This window comes from Chamaea fasciata, unplaced genomic scaffold (genome assembly GCF_029207755.1).
Source record: "Chamaea fasciata isolate MVZ Bird 193981 ecotype frontalis unplaced genomic scaffold, bChaFas1.0.hap1 SCAF_1, whole genome shotgun sequence".
Taxonomy (NCBI): Eukaryota; Metazoa; Chordata; class Aves; order Passeriformes; family Sylviidae; genus Chamaea; species Chamaea fasciata.
The window spans coordinates 80,782,729-80,801,727 of NW_027094086.1; the positions used below are offsets into that span (position 1 = coordinate 80,782,729).

Sequence of the window (18,999 nt, forward strand, 5' to 3'; positions counted from 1 at the left end):
GGCCTTGGCCAGCAATGGGCCTGTCTTGGAGCCCATTGGTATTGTCTCCACTGTACACAGGAGAAGCTTCTGACAACTCCTCACAGAATCCACCTCTGTGGCAACCCTGCTACTGAAACCTTGCCAAGCAAACTCAATATACTTCTTTGCCATATTTTTTTTGTTATGGTGTCATAGCAGCCTAACATTTGTTATGCCACTACCAGAACAGGCATTTTGGAATGCATTATTTAGTTCATAACAGATTTACTATTACTTACACTTTACTAAACATTAATAATTATTCAGTAGCCTCATTTACCTCACGTAGGAAAAAAAATTAAAAAATTAATGAACACATGTCCTATACTTGTATGGAAAAAAAAAGTCAAGTACAAAAATAGTCTCTATAGAACACTACTATTGTTAGACTGTGAATTTATAAAACTGACTCTTACAAAAAAAATTACATAGCGTAAGTAAAACTAGCAAAGGTATTTCCAAGTTTTTAACAGATAGGATCTTGCTTGTATCTCTTGCTACAATTTTTGGAGGATGGCATGATCAGCAGAAATGTAAGGCAAACCTAGGCAAATGTAATTTGAAGTTGAGCAAAATTAATGGAAAGAATCCCATCAATAACAGTTGAATTTGAATATGGCCCAGAAATTCTCAGATGAAGGTTAAAAAGGAGTTTTCTTGAGAGCTGTCCGCACATTCCAAAGTCATTTCAAACTGCCATTTTTAGTTGTAAAATTGCATCTTATAATCTCGCCTTTGCATCTCCTCTATTATTTACATATGCCTTTGAACACTTCACATTCATTACCCACAGCTGCAATATTGTCACTTCCATATAGAACATTTCCATTTGAGCACTGAGAAGTATGCTTGCTGTGTCAGTGTCAAGAAAAGCACAAAAATTAGAGAAAAAACCTTCCCCTTTCCTCTCTCCAGTCTGAATGTCCCTTATTTTCACAGCAGGGAATGCTTTTGAAATTGTTCCCAGGAGGTGACAGTCACTGTGGGTGGGTGGGGTGCCTCACAGGCCTGCTACTGCTGTCCTCAGCACTACAGTTATCTCCTGTCCCCCTTTTCCAACAAACCTGGCACTGACAACATGCCTGCTCTGGCCTGCAACTTCATGAGGAGCACCAGCTCCTCCCTGATAATGCATGCCCCCTTCTCTGCCTGGATAGGAGTCTGTGGGACCCAGCAGGGTATCTCCAGCACTTATGCCAGGGTTTGCTGGAATAGGGAGGTTCCATGTGCAGGTGTGCCCCCCACTGCATGGTACAATTTTAGTCCCCACTTATGACATTCATCACTTAAAAATTCAGCTTCTCACTGCTGCAAAATTAGCACCTGAAGCACAGAAATATAAATACGTGGTTCAGCCTAGAGATAAAAAGTAAATAAATGCATCTGTTAAAGACAAGTAAATGCAGCTTCAATGAGGGGATTGAGATTAAAACTAGATGAAGATATCTTGGGATTTCAACCAATGCATGTCTGAAAGAAAAATGTTATTAGATCTCTCTAACTAAGATGTTAGGGGAGTCTTACATGGTGATGTAAAATTTCTTTATGTATTTGAAAAATGAATCTAAGAATTTCTATCATGGCCAGTAAAATAAACATAAGATAATGAGATGATGACAGGACATGAACTGACTATCCATGAAGTAAAAATTAGTGATGGCTAAGAAGAAAGTGATAATGACTTGTTACATCCACATAAATCCACACTTAGCTCTCATTTGGTAGTGGAAGCAGCCAAGTAAAACTGGATATTAAACTTATGTCAGACAGTTGAGGACAATCTGTGTGAATTATTCCGTTGCAATCTGCTATAAGCTAATGCTGTGCTTACATAAATGACATTTAAACTAATTCTGGTTTTGTAGAAGATAGTAGGGGAAGGAAAAATAATCACATTTCCTTAGTGTCTTGATTGCTTGGAATAGGAAATAATGCCAAGCTCTTGCTGGGGAAGAAGTTCTCCTCAGAAGAAAAGAATACCCAGTAAATACCAGATTCTTCAATAAAGTGCTTCTGGCTGTAGTTGCAAGGGAAGGGCTCTTCTCTGGTACCTACAACTTCACTGTCAAAAGAAAATCCATACTTTCTGTGGATGCCAGTAATCATGTTTATAACCATATCACTCAAATGCATTTTAGCAATATTATAGAAAGGAAAAAGATTGAAGACAATCAATACTGCCAGATAAGTCTCTTCTCTGACTAGATAAACTAAAATTCTACTAAAATGTCCCACACCTAAGATTTCAATATCAATCCCCAAATCTTACACTCCTAGTGCAAATTTTCTGTCTTCATTCTGCCCCTCCATCTTTCCATCATTAAAAAAAACCTAGTAGCTTAGAACACTAGACAGAAAACATTTTGAAGCATCCAGCCAAATTAATTTCAAGGAAAAATTAAACTACCAAAGGCATATATCAGAAATAAAAGAAGCAATGCATCGCTGTCTTCTAGGCAATGAATCTTTCTTGACTGAGTTCAAGATGAGGACATTCTGATGTCTGTGCTGATAGAATAAAATGCCTATGAAAGTAGCTTTCTGTCTTTTTTTCCAAAGTCCATAACTGTAATCACAGTTTATCTTCCAAGAGAGAAAAAGGAGGTAATGCATTTTAGACTGACACCAGGTTCTCTCGCATAAGACAGATCATTTTAAAATATACATAGAAAGCTGATTGGCCTCATTGCTTTGTGTTGACCTCCAGAATGCACTGAACATTTTCCCAATGCTGGGCTTTTAATAAGGTGTAAGCACACTGAGTGGATTTTAATAGCAGGTAAACGAACCACATTAAATGAAATTTTAACAGCTCAAGCTGATGAAACATTAAAACGTGTCATATTTTAAATGCCATGCCTTTCTAAAACTAGTTTTTGATCTGCAGCAAGGATCTTGGTTCACAAAGAGCTTCTGCGCTCAGCGCGGGTGTCCCGGTGGCGGCGGGAGCGCTGGGGCAGTGCCGGGGCTGCCCGGGCCGGACCTCTCAGCCACGGGCGGGCGGGCGAGCGACAGCCCCGGGGAAAGCCTGGGCAAGGGAGGGCTAAACGCTGCCCGGCAGACAGGGCTGAGCCAGGGGAACCCAGCCACAAACAGCTCTGCCAGCCCTGAGGGGACAGCGGGAGCAGGGACGAGGGTAGCAGAGACCCGGCAGGGATGGCCCTGCGGACTGGGAAGGACCCCGGCGGGGTAGGTGGACGTGCCCAGAGGGAAGCTGCAGCCCATGGAGCGCCCACCCTGGAGCAAGCTCATCCCGAAGGACGAGGAAGGCCCCAGGCTGGAGTGTACTGTTTCTGTATTTGTCTTCCCCCGCACATACTATCCAAACCGGATTTTAATTGGCAATGAATTAAAAAAAGTTTCTTTAAGCTTCTTTTGCCCATGATGGTAAATGGGAAGAGATCTCTCTGTCTTTGTTTCAACACACGAACTTTTCCTTTATTTACTCCTCTTGTCCTCTTGAGGAAAAAGTGTGAGAGCAGCTGGGTGGACATCTGGAAACTGGCTAAGGTTTAACCATGTTGTCAAATAAACAAGACCCTTAAAGCTTAGTCTTCAAATGGATATTCATGTAAACTCACTTGTCATCAAAAGTACTAATCTGTTTTGAAATTCTTACATGATCTTCATGTTTCAGATTAGTCAGTGAAGAGCCTTGGGGATCTAACCATAAGAACATCAAAAGAGTAAAAGTTTACACAGGAGGATAATGGATGAGGAAATACATCTAGAGTTGAGAAAATTCAAGATACCACTCTCTCAAATAACAAAATTGATTTATATGGGCACCATTAAAAATATTTTCTTTGAAAATTTACTTTATTTCTTTCTATTGAATTTGGGGGAAAAAACCTGTTGGGGTAGCTCAGGCAAGCTTGCATAAACAACTATAAAAATCTTTACGGTAGAAAATAGCAGTAAGTAACTTTGAGGGCCCTTGACATAAAAAAGTAAACTAGGCTGCGGTACCTGTTCTATCCTGGACCAGCAGCACAAAGATTACTTTTTTAACACCCTTAGGAGAACATCAGACCCTTTATTTTGTCTTTCCAGTAAACGTAGCTTGTCATGACCATTAATTCCTTAAATGCACTGAGAAATTTGTTTCTTTAACTCTTTGAGCTCGATTTTCTTGAAAACCATGAGTGTGTATTAAACAGATATATTTAACAAGAAAAGCTCTCCTTTCTCTTCCATCTGTTACCTGAAATTCTGTAGAACTGAAGATTATAAGAATAAGAGTGCTCTGTCTAAATTAATCAGTAGCATATATTATCCCTAAAATTACCTATGTCTCTCCATTGAACTTAACCAGAGCTTTGAGGACAATGCTAAGGTGCAGTGGCCTATGTTGTTTCCATGCAATTTTTTTTTTTCTTGTCCTGTTTTTTACGTCATTTTCTTGGACTTTTTTTCTCCTTCTATATCTTTCATTTTCCCTAAACCTGTGCCTTTCTTAAATCCCTCTTTCTGAGTATTTTTTTTACTGCAGCTGTGAGATAGATATAAGCAAGTTTATCCTACAGTTCACCCCTCTATTTTTTGGTCTGTAATACAAGGACAGACTGAATTTTAATGTGCTTGGTATTGGACAGAGTAATTTTTCTTACAACATTAGAAGCAGGATTTGATCTTTTTTTGTGTCATATTTGCTTCACAGTAGTACTACAGGAAAGAGGAGGAAGATATTTTAAATGGTGGAAGCAAAACATCAGACCTCAGTCATTTAATTAATCTTTTTTGCTTTTTTCCATTATTACAGTACAAAAATGGTATACGTGGAAGGCTTTCTTTGCACAAAAATGAATTTCAGGCACTATGTCACAATACAATAATAAATGAAATTATCCAATGCACAACAAAGCTGGTATAGCATCCTTGCTAATTTCTCAAGTTAAGAAGAAATATTTTTCCTCCCTGCACACTGAAACATGAAATATGTGACCTTTAAAAGCAGTGACAGATGCTTTAAAAGGGGAAAATAGTGGGTGTAATGTGTAAAGTATGTTTTGCTGATAGAATTGCTTTTTATATTGTGCAATCTGTCACAATCATGTTAAGATGGTTGAAAGAAATCAGTGCAACATTTCTGCTGGAAAATGCTATTTTATCCGCATTTGTCACCATGTACAGGGGAAAACAAAGGGGAAAGAAGTCAAAATATTCTATCTGGCATGGGTATTTTTTCAATTCTTGGGTCATTTTAATAATTAATTAGTTTTAATGTTGAATTTATGTTGAATTCAATATTGAATCTGCTAAAATATATTTTGACATTGCTGAAATTAAGTACTTAATTATTTCCCCCAACAAATTACTTTCGAACTTTAGATCTGTGTTATATTAAACACACTTTAGGTTAAATTTTTATTTCTTTCATTTCACCAGTTAAACATAAAAAAATAAATCCATCAAGGTGACTGCCTGCTCTCTCTTTGCATTGGTCTGTCTAGAGCAATTTTTAAGAGTTATACATTTCATATCCTGGGCCTGTAAGTTCTCAGCTTGGACAGTGTCTCACAAAAGCCAGATAAATGAAGAGGGACAATAATGTTTTAGAGTTCTCCACCAAGACTTAATAACTGGTTCTGTTTAGAACAGAGACAATCAAGACATAATGTGAGTCGTTGCATTCTGCAAAATGATTGCAAATGACAGTAACTGGTATTTGCAACAATGGAGATTTAGTTTGTCTATTAACAGCACTCCAAGATGGACAAGCATAGGAAGGTATCACCTATAAACAAGTCACCCAGGGTTTACAACCTGGTAAGTCAAAAATCCTGTTAAATATGCCTGACACTGCTTCAGCACAGGATGATGAAATAGGTCTTTAAAACTTACAAAATACTGTGTGTCTTACTGTAGAAAAAATATTTTTGAATGTGGGAAATCCTCTATTTTCATCTTTCCACTCTCTGGGGTGCTTAAAGCCTGGCACTGCTACCATCACACCTATTGAGAGCAACAGAAGTCAGACATATTTGCTGATTAGGTCAATACCTGAAGGAACTCTGTGCCAGTGTCCACTTCAATGAATTGTTTCATTACTTCTTTTACAGAGGATATTTGTGTTTTTTTTTGTTTTTTTGTTGTTGTTGATTGTTGTTGTTGTTGTTGGGTTTTTTGGGGGGTTTGTTTTGGGGTTTTGTTTGTTTGTTTGTTTTGGGTTTTGGTTTTTTTTTATTTTTGCGTGTGTTTTTGTGGTTTGTTTGTTTGTTTGTTTTTTAAATTTAAATTCTAGTCTGTAATTTAAAATTCATCTTCCTAGGATGTTAGTTGCTTTAATCTGAACTAGAAGTTCTGCTCTTTTACACCACTACTAATTCTTCACTCTCCCTTTCAAGAAACAAATCGAAAAGATCTGTGAGCCTGTGTTAGTGCTTCTGAAGTTCAGTTGAAATGAGTGTGCTTCTAGCTCAAATCACTAAGGTTTTATGATCTCACTTTCACCTGATTTCATAAAAGGAAGAAAGCATACTGTTTTCTATCTTAGCTGGCTGTGAAACTGGCTGTTATTCTTTCACTTGTTTAGGCAGTTTGCAAATGTATAATCTACTGATAGATGCGTGTGCACTAAGTACATATGCTTGTTTCACCTACTTAAAATTTTGCTGACTTTCACTGTAGAAGGGAGTTTTAATCCCTCTTTCTCATCAGTCAGTCCAGTTTCAAAGGGGATATTCCAAGAGCTAAAAAGTCTATTTCGACTTTTATGAACTACTCTATTACTTTTTAAAAAAATGTGAGTCAATTTCCAGTTACAGTATGACCTTAAAATATTCTTAGAATCTTTCATGTGTTTTAGAGAAATGTCTCTTTCTTAATGGTTTCTGAAGAAGTAATGCATCTTTTCCTGAAAATGTTTAATTGTTTCAATAAATCACAGAATCTGTAGCTTGGTTGGGGTTGGAAGGGACCTTTGAGATCATCTGGTTCCAACACCCCCACCATGAGCAAGGACACCTTCCACTAGATCAGGTTGCTCAGGGCCACATCCAACCTGGCCTGATCTACATATATTTATAAATAGTTATTTAATTCAAACAAATACAGAATCATGAATCTGAAGAGACAAGAGACTTGCAAGTTTAACATCTACAGCTATCTGATATAGTGAGTACTTCTTAAATAATTTTTAAAGGAAAGATAAAACGGCATGTTAAATTATACTTCAGAAACTCAATAATTACCTTAAAATCACTTAAATTAATAGAAGAATCTGCAGTGGTTGAGGATTCACATCACCATGACATGAGAACTACATTTATTCAAGAATTTTTTGTATAAGCGGTCAGTTGATCCTAGGTGATGAATAAGCCCCCACTTATTTTTTAATTAACATTAAAAAATAGATGTTAATTAAAATTTAAAAATAATTATTTAATTAATTGCTCTCTCAAGCCCTCTCAGCAGGTTGGAGGAGAGAATGGGAAGGGACAAAAGCAGTAAAAGCTCATTGTCAAGATGAAAACAGTTTAATGTTCGAAGTAAAAACAAAGATGAACAAGTGGTGCTGGAGCAGTAACTCACCACTCAAGGTGGTGAGCTCATCCACAATCAATGGCTTCTTTGGAAAACCACACCTCAGTTTTCTTGCTGAGGATGATGTATGATAGAGCATATCTCTGGTTACTTTGGTCACCATCCTGCCTGTATCCTGTCCCAAAATCTTGCCTACCACCAGCCTACTGGAGTAGGAAACACAGGCAACCTTGATGCTGTGCAAGCACAGTTCAGTAATACCTGAAACACCAAGTGTGTTATCACATCTCTTTTGGTCACGTCTAAAGCCCAACACCATGTGGATTGCAATGAAGAAAATAACTCCATCCTAGCCAGACTCAATAGAGAATGACTGATCTTCATGACATAGAAACACTGAAAATTTATGCTGTCAAAGCTGTCTCCTAGCCCCATAAAATATTGTGCAAGATTTTTAAAGTTGCCATTTGTGGGCATAACATAATCTGTATCCTGCCCAAACAGCCCCTTCACACTGCTCTTAATTTTCTTTTTTTCTAAGGGATTCTACCATTATGAAAATAAATCTGTGTGACCTGGGTTAACATAAAGTGGCTGAGAGTAATATTAGAATAAAATCTAATTGAAAAATAAGTAGTCAAGTAAAAACTGAACTAGTTCGGTTCTGGTTTAAATTTAACCAGAAAGATGAACCAAATAGGTGTGAAAGTTATGTGTTTTGCTAACATTATAATAGATTGGTAAAGACAGAGGAATAAGCTATAATTTCCATTAACAATATATCCTTATTTTTTAAAAATAGAAACAAAAAATAAAATGTTCCAAAATATGAATTTTAGAAAAAAAAAAAAAAAAACAACAAAACCAAAAAAAACTTTGTGCAAGTTTTGATGTCAGTAGAATGTCAATTACTTGTCAATCACATAGCAATTTCTGATCCATGTTTAGAAATATACATACTATAATGATGTATTATTATTTTAGCACGTTATGCATCCCTCACTGACTTTTATCTGCCCTTACTTACTTATACTTTTTTTTCTATTTTCAATTCTCAGGATTACTTGGATAACCTGCTCCTCTTTGCTAGTATAATAATGGACAAACAAAATTTTAATGCTCCAAAGCACCTGGCATCATAATTTTGCTTTTAAGTAAAAGAGATAATCAGAACCAATTTTAAAGATGCCAGCTTAGAGGAACACAACACACATCTTCAATAAAAGAATTTCAAAAAGTAAATTTCTCTCTTACTTGAAAAAGGCTTAGAATATTTGTAGAAGGAATTTTAATAAAAACACTTACAGGATGTTAAACTGAGGTAGACATCTATGAGAGCAAGTACAGAAGGCCTTCCTTTCTGAAATTGTTTTTGTCCTCTGATAAGTGGTCCCTAGTATCATGATTTTTTGATCATGCCTCAAGTGAAATGTTACACTCTGAAAACAAATGACTTATAAATTGGCTTGGGATATATAATTATACCTGTGCCAACTGCTGTCTTGTTCTTGAAAATGACAGTTGTGTGACTTCTCTACTTTTTTATAAAAACAGTCTTTTAATTTATGACCTGCCACCTGCACTGTATTTGTAACAAACAGTGAAATAATTCTATGTGCTTTACAAAGCAGAAAGCATGTTAGCTAGTGCTAGTTCTACACATTTAAAAGCACAGAGTTTATAAGAATTAAAACAAAAAAAAAATTAGGGGAATTATAAAAGCTGCATAATCAAGTGTATGTACATTAGGGTAATAAACATGGGGTTCATTCAAAGCAGTTATTTTTCCTGACAAATTGCTGTTCCATTCAAAAAAAATAAATAAAGAAAAGAAAATCTTTAGTAAGCTTGTTCATCTTACTTGCTAAAGGATGCAATGCAAAACATAGATACATGGTTGTTTCTCTCCTAGCATGAAAACAGCTGTTCTAATTGACTGAGGGCACAGACAGAATAGTTAACAACCATTGCACATTGATCACTTTTACCCCCTTGCAAGTCCCAACTATCAAGCTGCATGATCTCAGGGAAGTGAATGAAATTCTTGTGGTTTAGACCTAGGGTGTTTTATTATGTTCTAATTTAATTCTATGAATTCAATTAAAACGGAACACAAAATAGGTCAGTATTTTTCAGCAAGAAGTTGTAACAGCACGAAACAGGAGTAAAAGTAATTTTGTGCATCACAGCAATTTTGCATAAGTTCTTACCAGCACTGTGGGGTTATTTGGGTACATTTGACGCAGAAGTAGTCACACCACTGAGTGTACCTGAGCTTTTAAGGCCCAGAGCCATCAGAGTCACCTGGGGTCTCTGTTGACAGACCCTCTGACCATTGCTACAGAGGCTACACTGAACATCAGGCATGGGGCTCCTATCTCTATTTGAGCTGTTCTGTGCAGCTGTTTCTGGGCACGTGTCCTAGAGGCAGCTCAGACCTATGTTACAGGCAGCCTCATCTCCAGCTTTGTCTTCCAGGTGGGCCTTGACCCTACATTGCATATGTGTCAGCCCTGTCCTCTTCTGATCCGTATTTTCTCATTCATCTTCCTAGATTAACCTCAGACCTGAGGCATGAGTTCACCATGGCTGGGTATACAACCTGAGGGTTCATGGATCCCATCCCCAGCTAGGTCCTTCTTGGGTCCTGTGGGGCTGTGCCTGGTTGGTGGAAGGTACTGTCTGATTGGGAACTGGGATTACCCTTGGCTTCTGACTTGTTCTTCCTCATGAAGAGGTTCCTGCTGCTCCTAAGATAGAACTCTGGCAATATCTGGGAGGCCTAATCTGAAACAAAGCTTCTGGAGCACCTGGCAGTGGTAGCTAGATCCCCTACCTTGAGACACTGGTGCACTCTTGTGAGGTGGGCAGTTGCTGGCCATGGACACTTTCATCTGTGAAATGTGGTCCATGTACCTGGGACAATCAAAATGACACACATTGCAGAACAGGAAAACATAAAACTCATATGCCTTGCCCTGTGCAGCAGTAAATCCCAGTCAGCTGCATGCTGGAGCTGTGGAATGGCAGAAACACAATCTCTTCATGGTCAGGGCTGCCCTCCTTGTTTGCATCTTCCATGGACTGAGTTTTGTACGCCTGTTTTGAGCTCAAGTAACAGTTCATGTGTAACAAATGACCTGAATCTGCAGGGAGGGCTGGATATTAGTTAAAATCACCTGATCTGCAGAGGATCTTTGATACAAGTTGTGTGAAATGATCCAATCTGCAGAGTCTAGGTTAAAGCAAGTTTTTATTACAATATGTTTTGTTGTGTTATTGTAGTACCAAGGATCCCTAAGCAATCTGCTTATCTCCATAGAGCTGGGTGATGGCAGTGTGTTTGTGGGTGAATGTCCCGGCCATATAACAGAACATAAATGTTAGAACTGATGATAAAGGATTAATTTCAGTGCTCTAGTCTTTCAGATTGTTAAATTAAAGTTGAGAGCTCAACTTCTTGGTTTCAGGGTGGCAGCAATTGTAAAGACTACCTCTATTAGGCAAAATAATAAAATAGTGTGCTATACACGATTTTTCAGCCTCTATCAAGTCCTAATTTGAAGAGTTTGACTTAAAGTGTCCTTCTAAAACTTTTAGATATATATAAAAAAATAGATTAATATAATTCTTGTTCTGATGATTTCTCAAGAATTCTGGGCAGCTTTTTCCCCACAGAATCACAGTTTAATGTGTCAATCAAGCAATAAACTAAGTACACTATAAATCACTGAGCTGTCATTTAGTCACATTTTCTGTGGAGCAACTTGCCTTTTTTATCGTGAAGAATTTTTCCTTTAAATTTAGAATAAGGCAAAATACTTTTTCTGTAGGTTAATTGCTACACTTGAAGTTAAAAATTTTGATAATTTGTGATGTTTTTCTGTTAAGTCATCATTAGTTATTTGTGTTATTATACTTTTTTCAGAATTAGGAGCTTCTAATGCTGCTCAGAAGATGAGTGTTTTCTCATATGGAGGAATAGTGAACACTGTTGCAAGAAGAAACCATCTCAATGTTGTCAGCTGAAAATCTCAAGCAACTGTCAGTATTGGCTTAAAGGAAATAAGGGAGATAACAAAGCCACGATATTCATAGAAAATTCTGTCCTTTTCTTTCAAATATGAATGTATGTTTTGGTATTGTCTGTCTTCAGCTTTCTGATAGACCCTGCTTTTAGTAATTGGCTTGTATAAACAAATCTTTTTGCATTTTCTGAAAATTTACGTTCAGTAGGACTCCAGTCAAAATAAACAGTCAAAAGTTTACACTATCATCAACATATATAAACTGTTGGATATTTCTTGATTTTGTAATAAGTCGAGGAGGTCTCTGAAGTGACTGATTCTGTGCTAACAACAAAGCAGCTTGCTTAAGGCATGATCCACTAAGTTAGATGTGCTACAGGTGACTAAGTAAAGTAAGTGCACATCAGAACAGAGGTGCTTCATTGGCAAGAGAAGTTTCTTGCAGATTTGTATCCATAGGTTTCTTAGCTGTAGCTCCACATCTCAGTTCTGCATGAGCCAGAGAGCTTTCTGAACCTGAGCTAGAAAGAAATTCAACTCTCATAGCACTTTTAAGTCTGAATACTGTACATCTAAGTTTGAAGCTAACCAAGATCAAAGAAAGAGAATATGGAGAAGAGGGCCTGCCTGCCCATACTGAATGTTGGTTACTTAAAGTGGGGTTTGATCCCATTCAATTTGTGCTGGTATCTGCAGAATTTGATCCATCCAGCCCCTTGGGTTGCATGCTGACAACCTTCTTAAAGATATAATTCTTTCTTTACTATTTGAGTCTCTTCCAAAGCCTACAGTACCTCAGCCTTCATAAGTGTCTCACCTCATTCACCTCATCCACTCACTGCATGTTACCTGTCCTGCTGATTTGATTCCCCTTGTGAAAGGTCTTGTTTTGTATTACTGCCAGCAAGCTATAGAACTTGAATGACAAAGGAATTTTTGACATACTGACCTTTGCATCTCTAATGTTCCCCACGTTGCTCCTGTGCTCCAAGCTGCATTCCCTGCTTGCTTTAGAAATACTTTTACACTTCCTCTTGATTCTATAAATATTACAAATTACAGACTGCTTGTGCTCTTGTCTTTCATTTTTATAAAATTTCTCCTGTATGCTACTGTTGTACTAAATGATCCTGGTATCAGTACTTACTTCTGAATTTATTTTTCATGCTTGTGTGTTGTCAAAAAATGTATGCAGACTTACTACCATAGTATTTCTTTCTTATAGTTCACCTCAGCCTGCTAATATTCTCCTTCAAGTGAGGTAAACTGCAGGTCTATTTGATTCAACTGTTTTTCATTACTTCTGCTTTGAAGGTTGCTATAATGCTCTCTTCCCAGAATCTCTTTTTATGTCCCTTTCTTCCACTGTCCTGAAGTTTCTTGTTTATCCACTTATGGCTCATTCTGTGTCTGAATGTGCTGGCTTGAGCTGTGCACTGGAAATCCAGAGAAACATAGTGTTATGTTGAAAGTCTTTCAGAAATTTCTTTTGAAAAACTCAAATTTCCCTATTTATTAATGTATTCTTTTCCTTGCTGAGGCTGAAATGATAGATTTTCTGCCATCACTTCTATCTTTTGCCATTTTCAGACTGAGTATTTAATTCAGGGTTTTAGGAGATTTCCATAGTAAAACTGCTCAAGCACCACCAAAAAGCATCATTAGTGGCACCTGTGTGAATTAACACCCGTAACTACCTCTAACTGGAAGGTGGTAAAAATTTCTCAATGTCCAGCAACAAAAGAAGATACATCCCTGGAAGAAAGCTTTTATTTCACCAAGATACCTGTCTTTTTGAAACTCCCCACAATTTAAATTGATTCAGAGCATGTTTGAAATATCATAAAATACAAGTTATTTCAAATTAATTAGGGAATGGCCCAACACCTACTTGCTGAACATTTTTAGGGACCTTTCTCTTCTTAGGAAACTTTTATTTTCCCTAACCATGTCTGTGACAAATACTGAGAAGTACCTGTCAGAAGTAATTGCATGGGTTCTGGCCTTACTAGGTAAGAGCAGCATTTTCATGCCATGACCTCATTGCTTATCAGAATTTTGAGTTGACAGCAGCAGATTCTTCATGCTAAAGGCCCCTCAGTGGTCAGTCTCTGATTTTTTTTTCTTTTTTTGCCAGGCAGGTTGACTTAGGCCTGGCCACTTTGAGCTTATCAGATATTACCTTTCATTTGGTGTTTAATAGTGGTTTTCATGTTTGCCATGTCAAGGTTTTGATTAATAACTGGTTTTACTTTTGCAGTCTGATACAGACATTTCAGTGAGGAGATTTTTCAAAAAATCTTCTAAGTTTTGAGTGTTATATAAGGTACTAAGTAATGAGTTTATATTACATGACATTACATGTTTTTACTTCTCAGTGTCTTTGTCTTCCCTTAAGGTAATTATGTTTTATCATTAGAGCCATGTCTAAACTTCATATTTGCATGTCAGATTTTTTGTTTGGTGGGAATCTGGGTTCATTTCAGCTATGGAAAAAATTTTCATTCCATAAAGATGAGACCATTTAAACAACACCTCCACTGGTGTCATCTGGACTGGATGGAAGAGAATCTGCTATTAAATATTATATCTGTAGAAGTTTCATTTGCTATCTATGAACTTTACTTGTGCAAAACCTTCCTGAAATGATCACTCTTCATTTGTGATTTTGCTTTTGGCATAGAAAATTTTACACTTAAAGCAGAAGGTTCTTGTTTTAATTTTTAACTCTCATCATTCAGTCTAGAAAATAATAATGCACATTTCAATTACAGTGATAATACCTGATAGCTTGTGACCTACGTATCCATTTAAATTAACAGGACAAAAGACACTTTTTTTTTCTTTTTTTTTCTTTTTTTTTAAATTATAAAGAAAAGTTTCAAGGCTTTCAAGCCTGCCTTATATTGCAGGATAAGGCTGAGAATTCTGAAAAACCTGTCTTCTCCACTGCTTCGTCAGTTGGAGCTGGGTACTTGTTTGTTTACCAAGTTAGTAACAAATATTTGTTAACTGCTCATTTTTTTCTGAGAGACCCCTCAGATGGATCTCCTGGGCAACTTCCACTGAGACCTAAAAACAAGATTCCTCCTTCCTCTGAGGGAGGCTATGTTACTCTCACTCATTTAAGAGAGAATGAGTGCTGAAGTTACTGTCTGCTGAAGTGTTCAATATAAATAGAATTAGCATCTAGATAGCATTTGTGCCTTACTGTCTGTTTGTAATGTGTTTATTAGCTTTATCAGCTGCAGGTTTATCAGCTGTAGGGCCAAATTATTTTTGAAACCAAGTGGATCAATGCTACTGCTCACATCTTTCATTCTATTAAAAAATATGCTGACACAAATTGTAACAGGACAGATAAGGTTAAAGTTGCACAATAGAGAAAGTTGCGATATGTGGTGAGAGATTGTATATAGGAAACATGCATGGAGAGGACCTAAAAATATGTTAGGACTTTTTTCCTCATCCCATTTTCTCAGTAACTAAACACTTTGCAGGTTTTCCTTCTTTTTCTTGGATATCTAATTTTTGCTTGAATTTAATGTAAGTTTGCAGTAGATAGCTATGAGGTGAATTACTTCATGTTATTTTGGGGCTTGTTCGGTTTTGGTTTTGTTATGTTTTTTCCTCTCCTCAGACTCTGTTTCCTTCCCTTGCTTACAGTGTCTTTTTGTTTTAGTTGTTTTTTGGTTTTGTTTTGTTGTTGGTTGTGTGTGTGTGTGTGTTTTGCTTTTGTTTTTTACCTTTGCTTGACATATCCTTTGTCTGCTTTATAAGGAAACAGGGAGAACTGGTAGATTGTGGTACTGACATTGCTTGTGACTGACAGATACTTGACTTCTTTGTGTTGTGTTATTTTACTTTATTCTGTCTGAATAATTCTTTTGGCCCTTCTACTTGAACAAGGTGATTCACTGGAATACCATTTCCATTAATTGATACTATGGCAATGGCGAAATGTCTCAGAAAAAGACAGTAATGACACTTGCATAAGGAAAATTATACCTTATGTCTTCTTGTTTTTATATATGCAATATCAATTTAGTGTCTGCTAACAAGTATGCTCTACAGTCTTAAATTTTTGAATGCTTTTTCTTTGTGTCAGTTTTTGGAAGAGATAAAAGCAAGTTGTTTCAGGCTATAAAAACAGAATCAGTAACATGGAGACAGCAGTCATATACAGATGTCTGTTGTTCAAGAACTAAGCATGAGATACACTTCTGGATGGAGAATGTTTAATGGGTTGAAAACCACACATAGAATACCGTTTTACTGTTGTAAATTAATTACAAGCACTTGCCCATTTTCTTACAATACATGAATTTTAAATCAGTGTACAATGTTCATGTTTACTCTGTTACTTTAAGTCAGTTACCAGGTTATTCTCACATTCTTGTTTCTGAAGAGTACCAAATGACACTGCATAACTGGACTACTGTTTGTCTGAAATTTAGAAGTTCATGGGTTCCAGCCTCTTCTAAATTGAAAATTTCACAAAACATGCAAACATCTTCTAAACTGAAAATCTGTAGTTCTGTGGTTTTCTTCCCTTCCCTTCCCTTCCCTTCCCTTCCCTTCCCTTCCCTTCCCTTCCCTTCCCTTCCCTTCCCTTCCCTTCCCTTCCCTTCCCTTCCCTTCCCTTCCCTTCCCTTCCCTTCCCTTCCCTTCCCTTCCCTTCCCTTCCCTTCCCTGACAAATTCATATAAAATATTTTAAAAATCCATATTTTGTCATTATTCATTTTGTAATTTATAAGTTCTTTTTCTGAATCTTGTGCTTCATTCAGTAAAATTACTGGTTTCCCGATTTGAAGCATACTTTGCAAAATACTCTTAAAAATCTTTAAGTCATTATTTCTCTCTAATCTCAAAATTTCAGGTGACTTGGTGGAGAATCCCATACCTTTAGAAGGATTCCATACCTGTTGAAAGCCATGAGTTGTGCAGTGGGAAATGTCTGCACATAATATTTATTTATGATTTTTATTTATTTGAAAGAAAGGTAAGACACTTCCAATTTTCTTGAAGTTTAAGAGTTCAACAGGGCAGAATTATTTTAGTGAGAACAGAATTAGAAGAGATGTACTCTGTGACATTCAAGGGAGGTCTTTTCTCATTTTCAAGACAGGAAACTATCAAGATTGGCAAGAAGACAGTTGATATGACAAGAAAAAGCTGGAGTAAATGAAAAACTTCAGAGATCAGAAAACTAATGGTGGGACAACCATACAAAAAGAAAATGCATGTGATGGTCAAGGATCCAAAAACATGAATAACAAGGGTTCTGGAGAAAAGCACCATATCGACCACACCTGTCATCACCCACTGATTTCAGAAGGGAAGCTTCACAGCTTTTGTGGAGCTTCACAGCATGATGAGAGAGGAAGATTAGGCAGATTCAAACCCCAGCTGGAAAAATCCCTGGACATTTATTTATTTTTTTACTTATTTTATTTATTTATTTGTCAGTCTCAGGTTAATCTGAACATCTTCCTACAATGTGGGAGGCAGAAAAATGGGTAGTTTAGTACAGGATGAGTTTTGCTAAACAAATTTTCAAAATTAGCAAAACCACGTAGGAAAAGAAGGACCCCAACTAAAGTATTTTGAAACAGAAGTACTGTTTGAGGCTAAAAAGAAAGGGACTTAACCTAAGCATGGGAAAGCTAATCCCTACCAACTATAAACAAGGCAGCAAATAAGTAAATCTATGTACTAAACCATGGGGAGGAATAAAAAAAAAAAATCCTTTATCTTCCATACTTTCAAACCATGTATTTGAGGAACTTTAACTAGATGAAGGAAAAACACATAAATCAAAATGCATAAAATCTGTCAGACATCCCAAAGATTAATGAATTAGAGAAAAAAGGGACAGTGTTTGAGGGACACAGAAACTGAGTGCTTCCCTTGTGTATCCTCAAATGGTAGACCCAGAGAAGGCTAGGAGGCTAATCAAAGAATTTTAGTTGGAGAAAGACTCCCCAACCCAAAAAGCTGTGTGTGAGCAACAGTCCTCCTGAATTGTACAACTGACAGAGCAGTACTCGACAGGATTCAATCTGCTGGACACCATGCAGAATGTAATATACAAAGATAATAGTACTGGAAAGCAAGAAGATAAAAGATGAGTAATTTTAATGAAGGGCACCCAGGTGGGTAAAAACAAGTGCCAGATAATTTTGTAGATACAAATCAGTTGTAGCAGTGTGAGTTGAACATGTCTTTGTTCTCACTGAGGTTGTATGCTGGAGATGTCACAGCTCCCTACTTCAGTCTGCAACTGGAGAGGCAGTAAGAAGGAATTGAGTGAGATGAAAAAACTTCAAGATACTTCTGAATTTCAGGAATATGAAAGCCAACAAGTTTTGGAGAAGATGAAAAATTATCACTATGCAGAGAAAATAGGCAAAAGAAGAAAGAGAGTCACTGTGAGGATTGGGGCAGACTTTGTGCTGAAGGTTATATTTTATATGTTATATGGAGTGAACAGCTGGATAATCTTCCTTTTTCTTTTTTTTTTTTTTTTTTTTTTCTTTGAGAGACACATTTTGGACACTTTGCCTCTGTTACATCATTACACAGCTCTGCAAGATGTTTCCTTTTAGTGAGAAGATAGAAATTCAGTGGTGTAACTGCATGCTGCATTTGCACAGAGTTTACCTGTGTATCATGCAATGCTTAATAAAGGTACAGCCTGGAAAATGGGAAGAAAAGCCGCCCCTTGGTTTGTCCAAAGGTGTCGACCTGGGGTGGAGTGAAACTATCTGTGTAGAGTCTGTCCCTTGGATTCACTGAGGGTGGGGGTCACTTCTTGTAGAGCTCCAAGGGGAGAAGTGCCTCATGACTGAGAGGCAGCACTTCAAAAGAGGGGGATGAGATTACTGCAAAAAGTAATCTAAGCAGGGAGGCTTAAGTTTTAACACAAAGCTTGAGCAAAAAATAGGCTAGAGTTTGAGCTGAAGTTAAAGTTTATTGAAGTCTAATCTGAAGTCAGGGTGAAAAGGAGTTGAAGCCATTGAAGTCAGATATTATTCTCACAGTACTGTGTTATACACTTGTTGCAGCTCAAAATAGGCCACAGCCCTAAAGAGTCAGAAGATTTTTTCCACAAACTAAAGGTAGACTATTGTTTGTATTATTTTGCAACCTTTAAAAAATTGCAGTTTCAAAGACCTTGATAGTTACATGTGCAGTTCTTTTCCTACCTCATTTTCATTTCTGTGATCATTCTGCACCACAACCCATACCAAGCCAAGGCTAAGATGTCTTGATTCACAAGCTTCACCATGCCTCCCACTTCATCTCTTATCTGTTTTTCCATGGAGTAGTAAAAAGCAAAGACTACTGTCTTTTGGAAATAGTTGGACAGCGAATAAAAAGCCAGAAGGGTCACTGCTTACAGATTTCTGTTGCAAGTCAGGAAATCCTGGAAAGCTGTTGTACTGCCAGCAAGACTGGAG

The 18,999-nt window shown here is 37.1% G+C and overlaps 1 long non-coding RNA gene across 1 annotated transcript; it reads left to right on the plus strand.

Annotated features, from left to right (window-relative positions):
- The first annotated feature begins 13,282 nt into the window (after nucleotides 1-13,282).
- Nucleotides 13,283-18,244, plus strand: LOC136302707 (uncharacterized). The gene is made up of 3 exons (XR_010724119.1): nucleotides 13,283-13,546; nucleotides 16,416-16,538; nucleotides 16,661-18,244. It is a non-coding gene; the product is annotated as an uncharacterized lncRNA (long non-coding RNA).
- The last annotated feature ends 755 nt before the right edge of the window (nucleotides 18,245-18,999 follow it).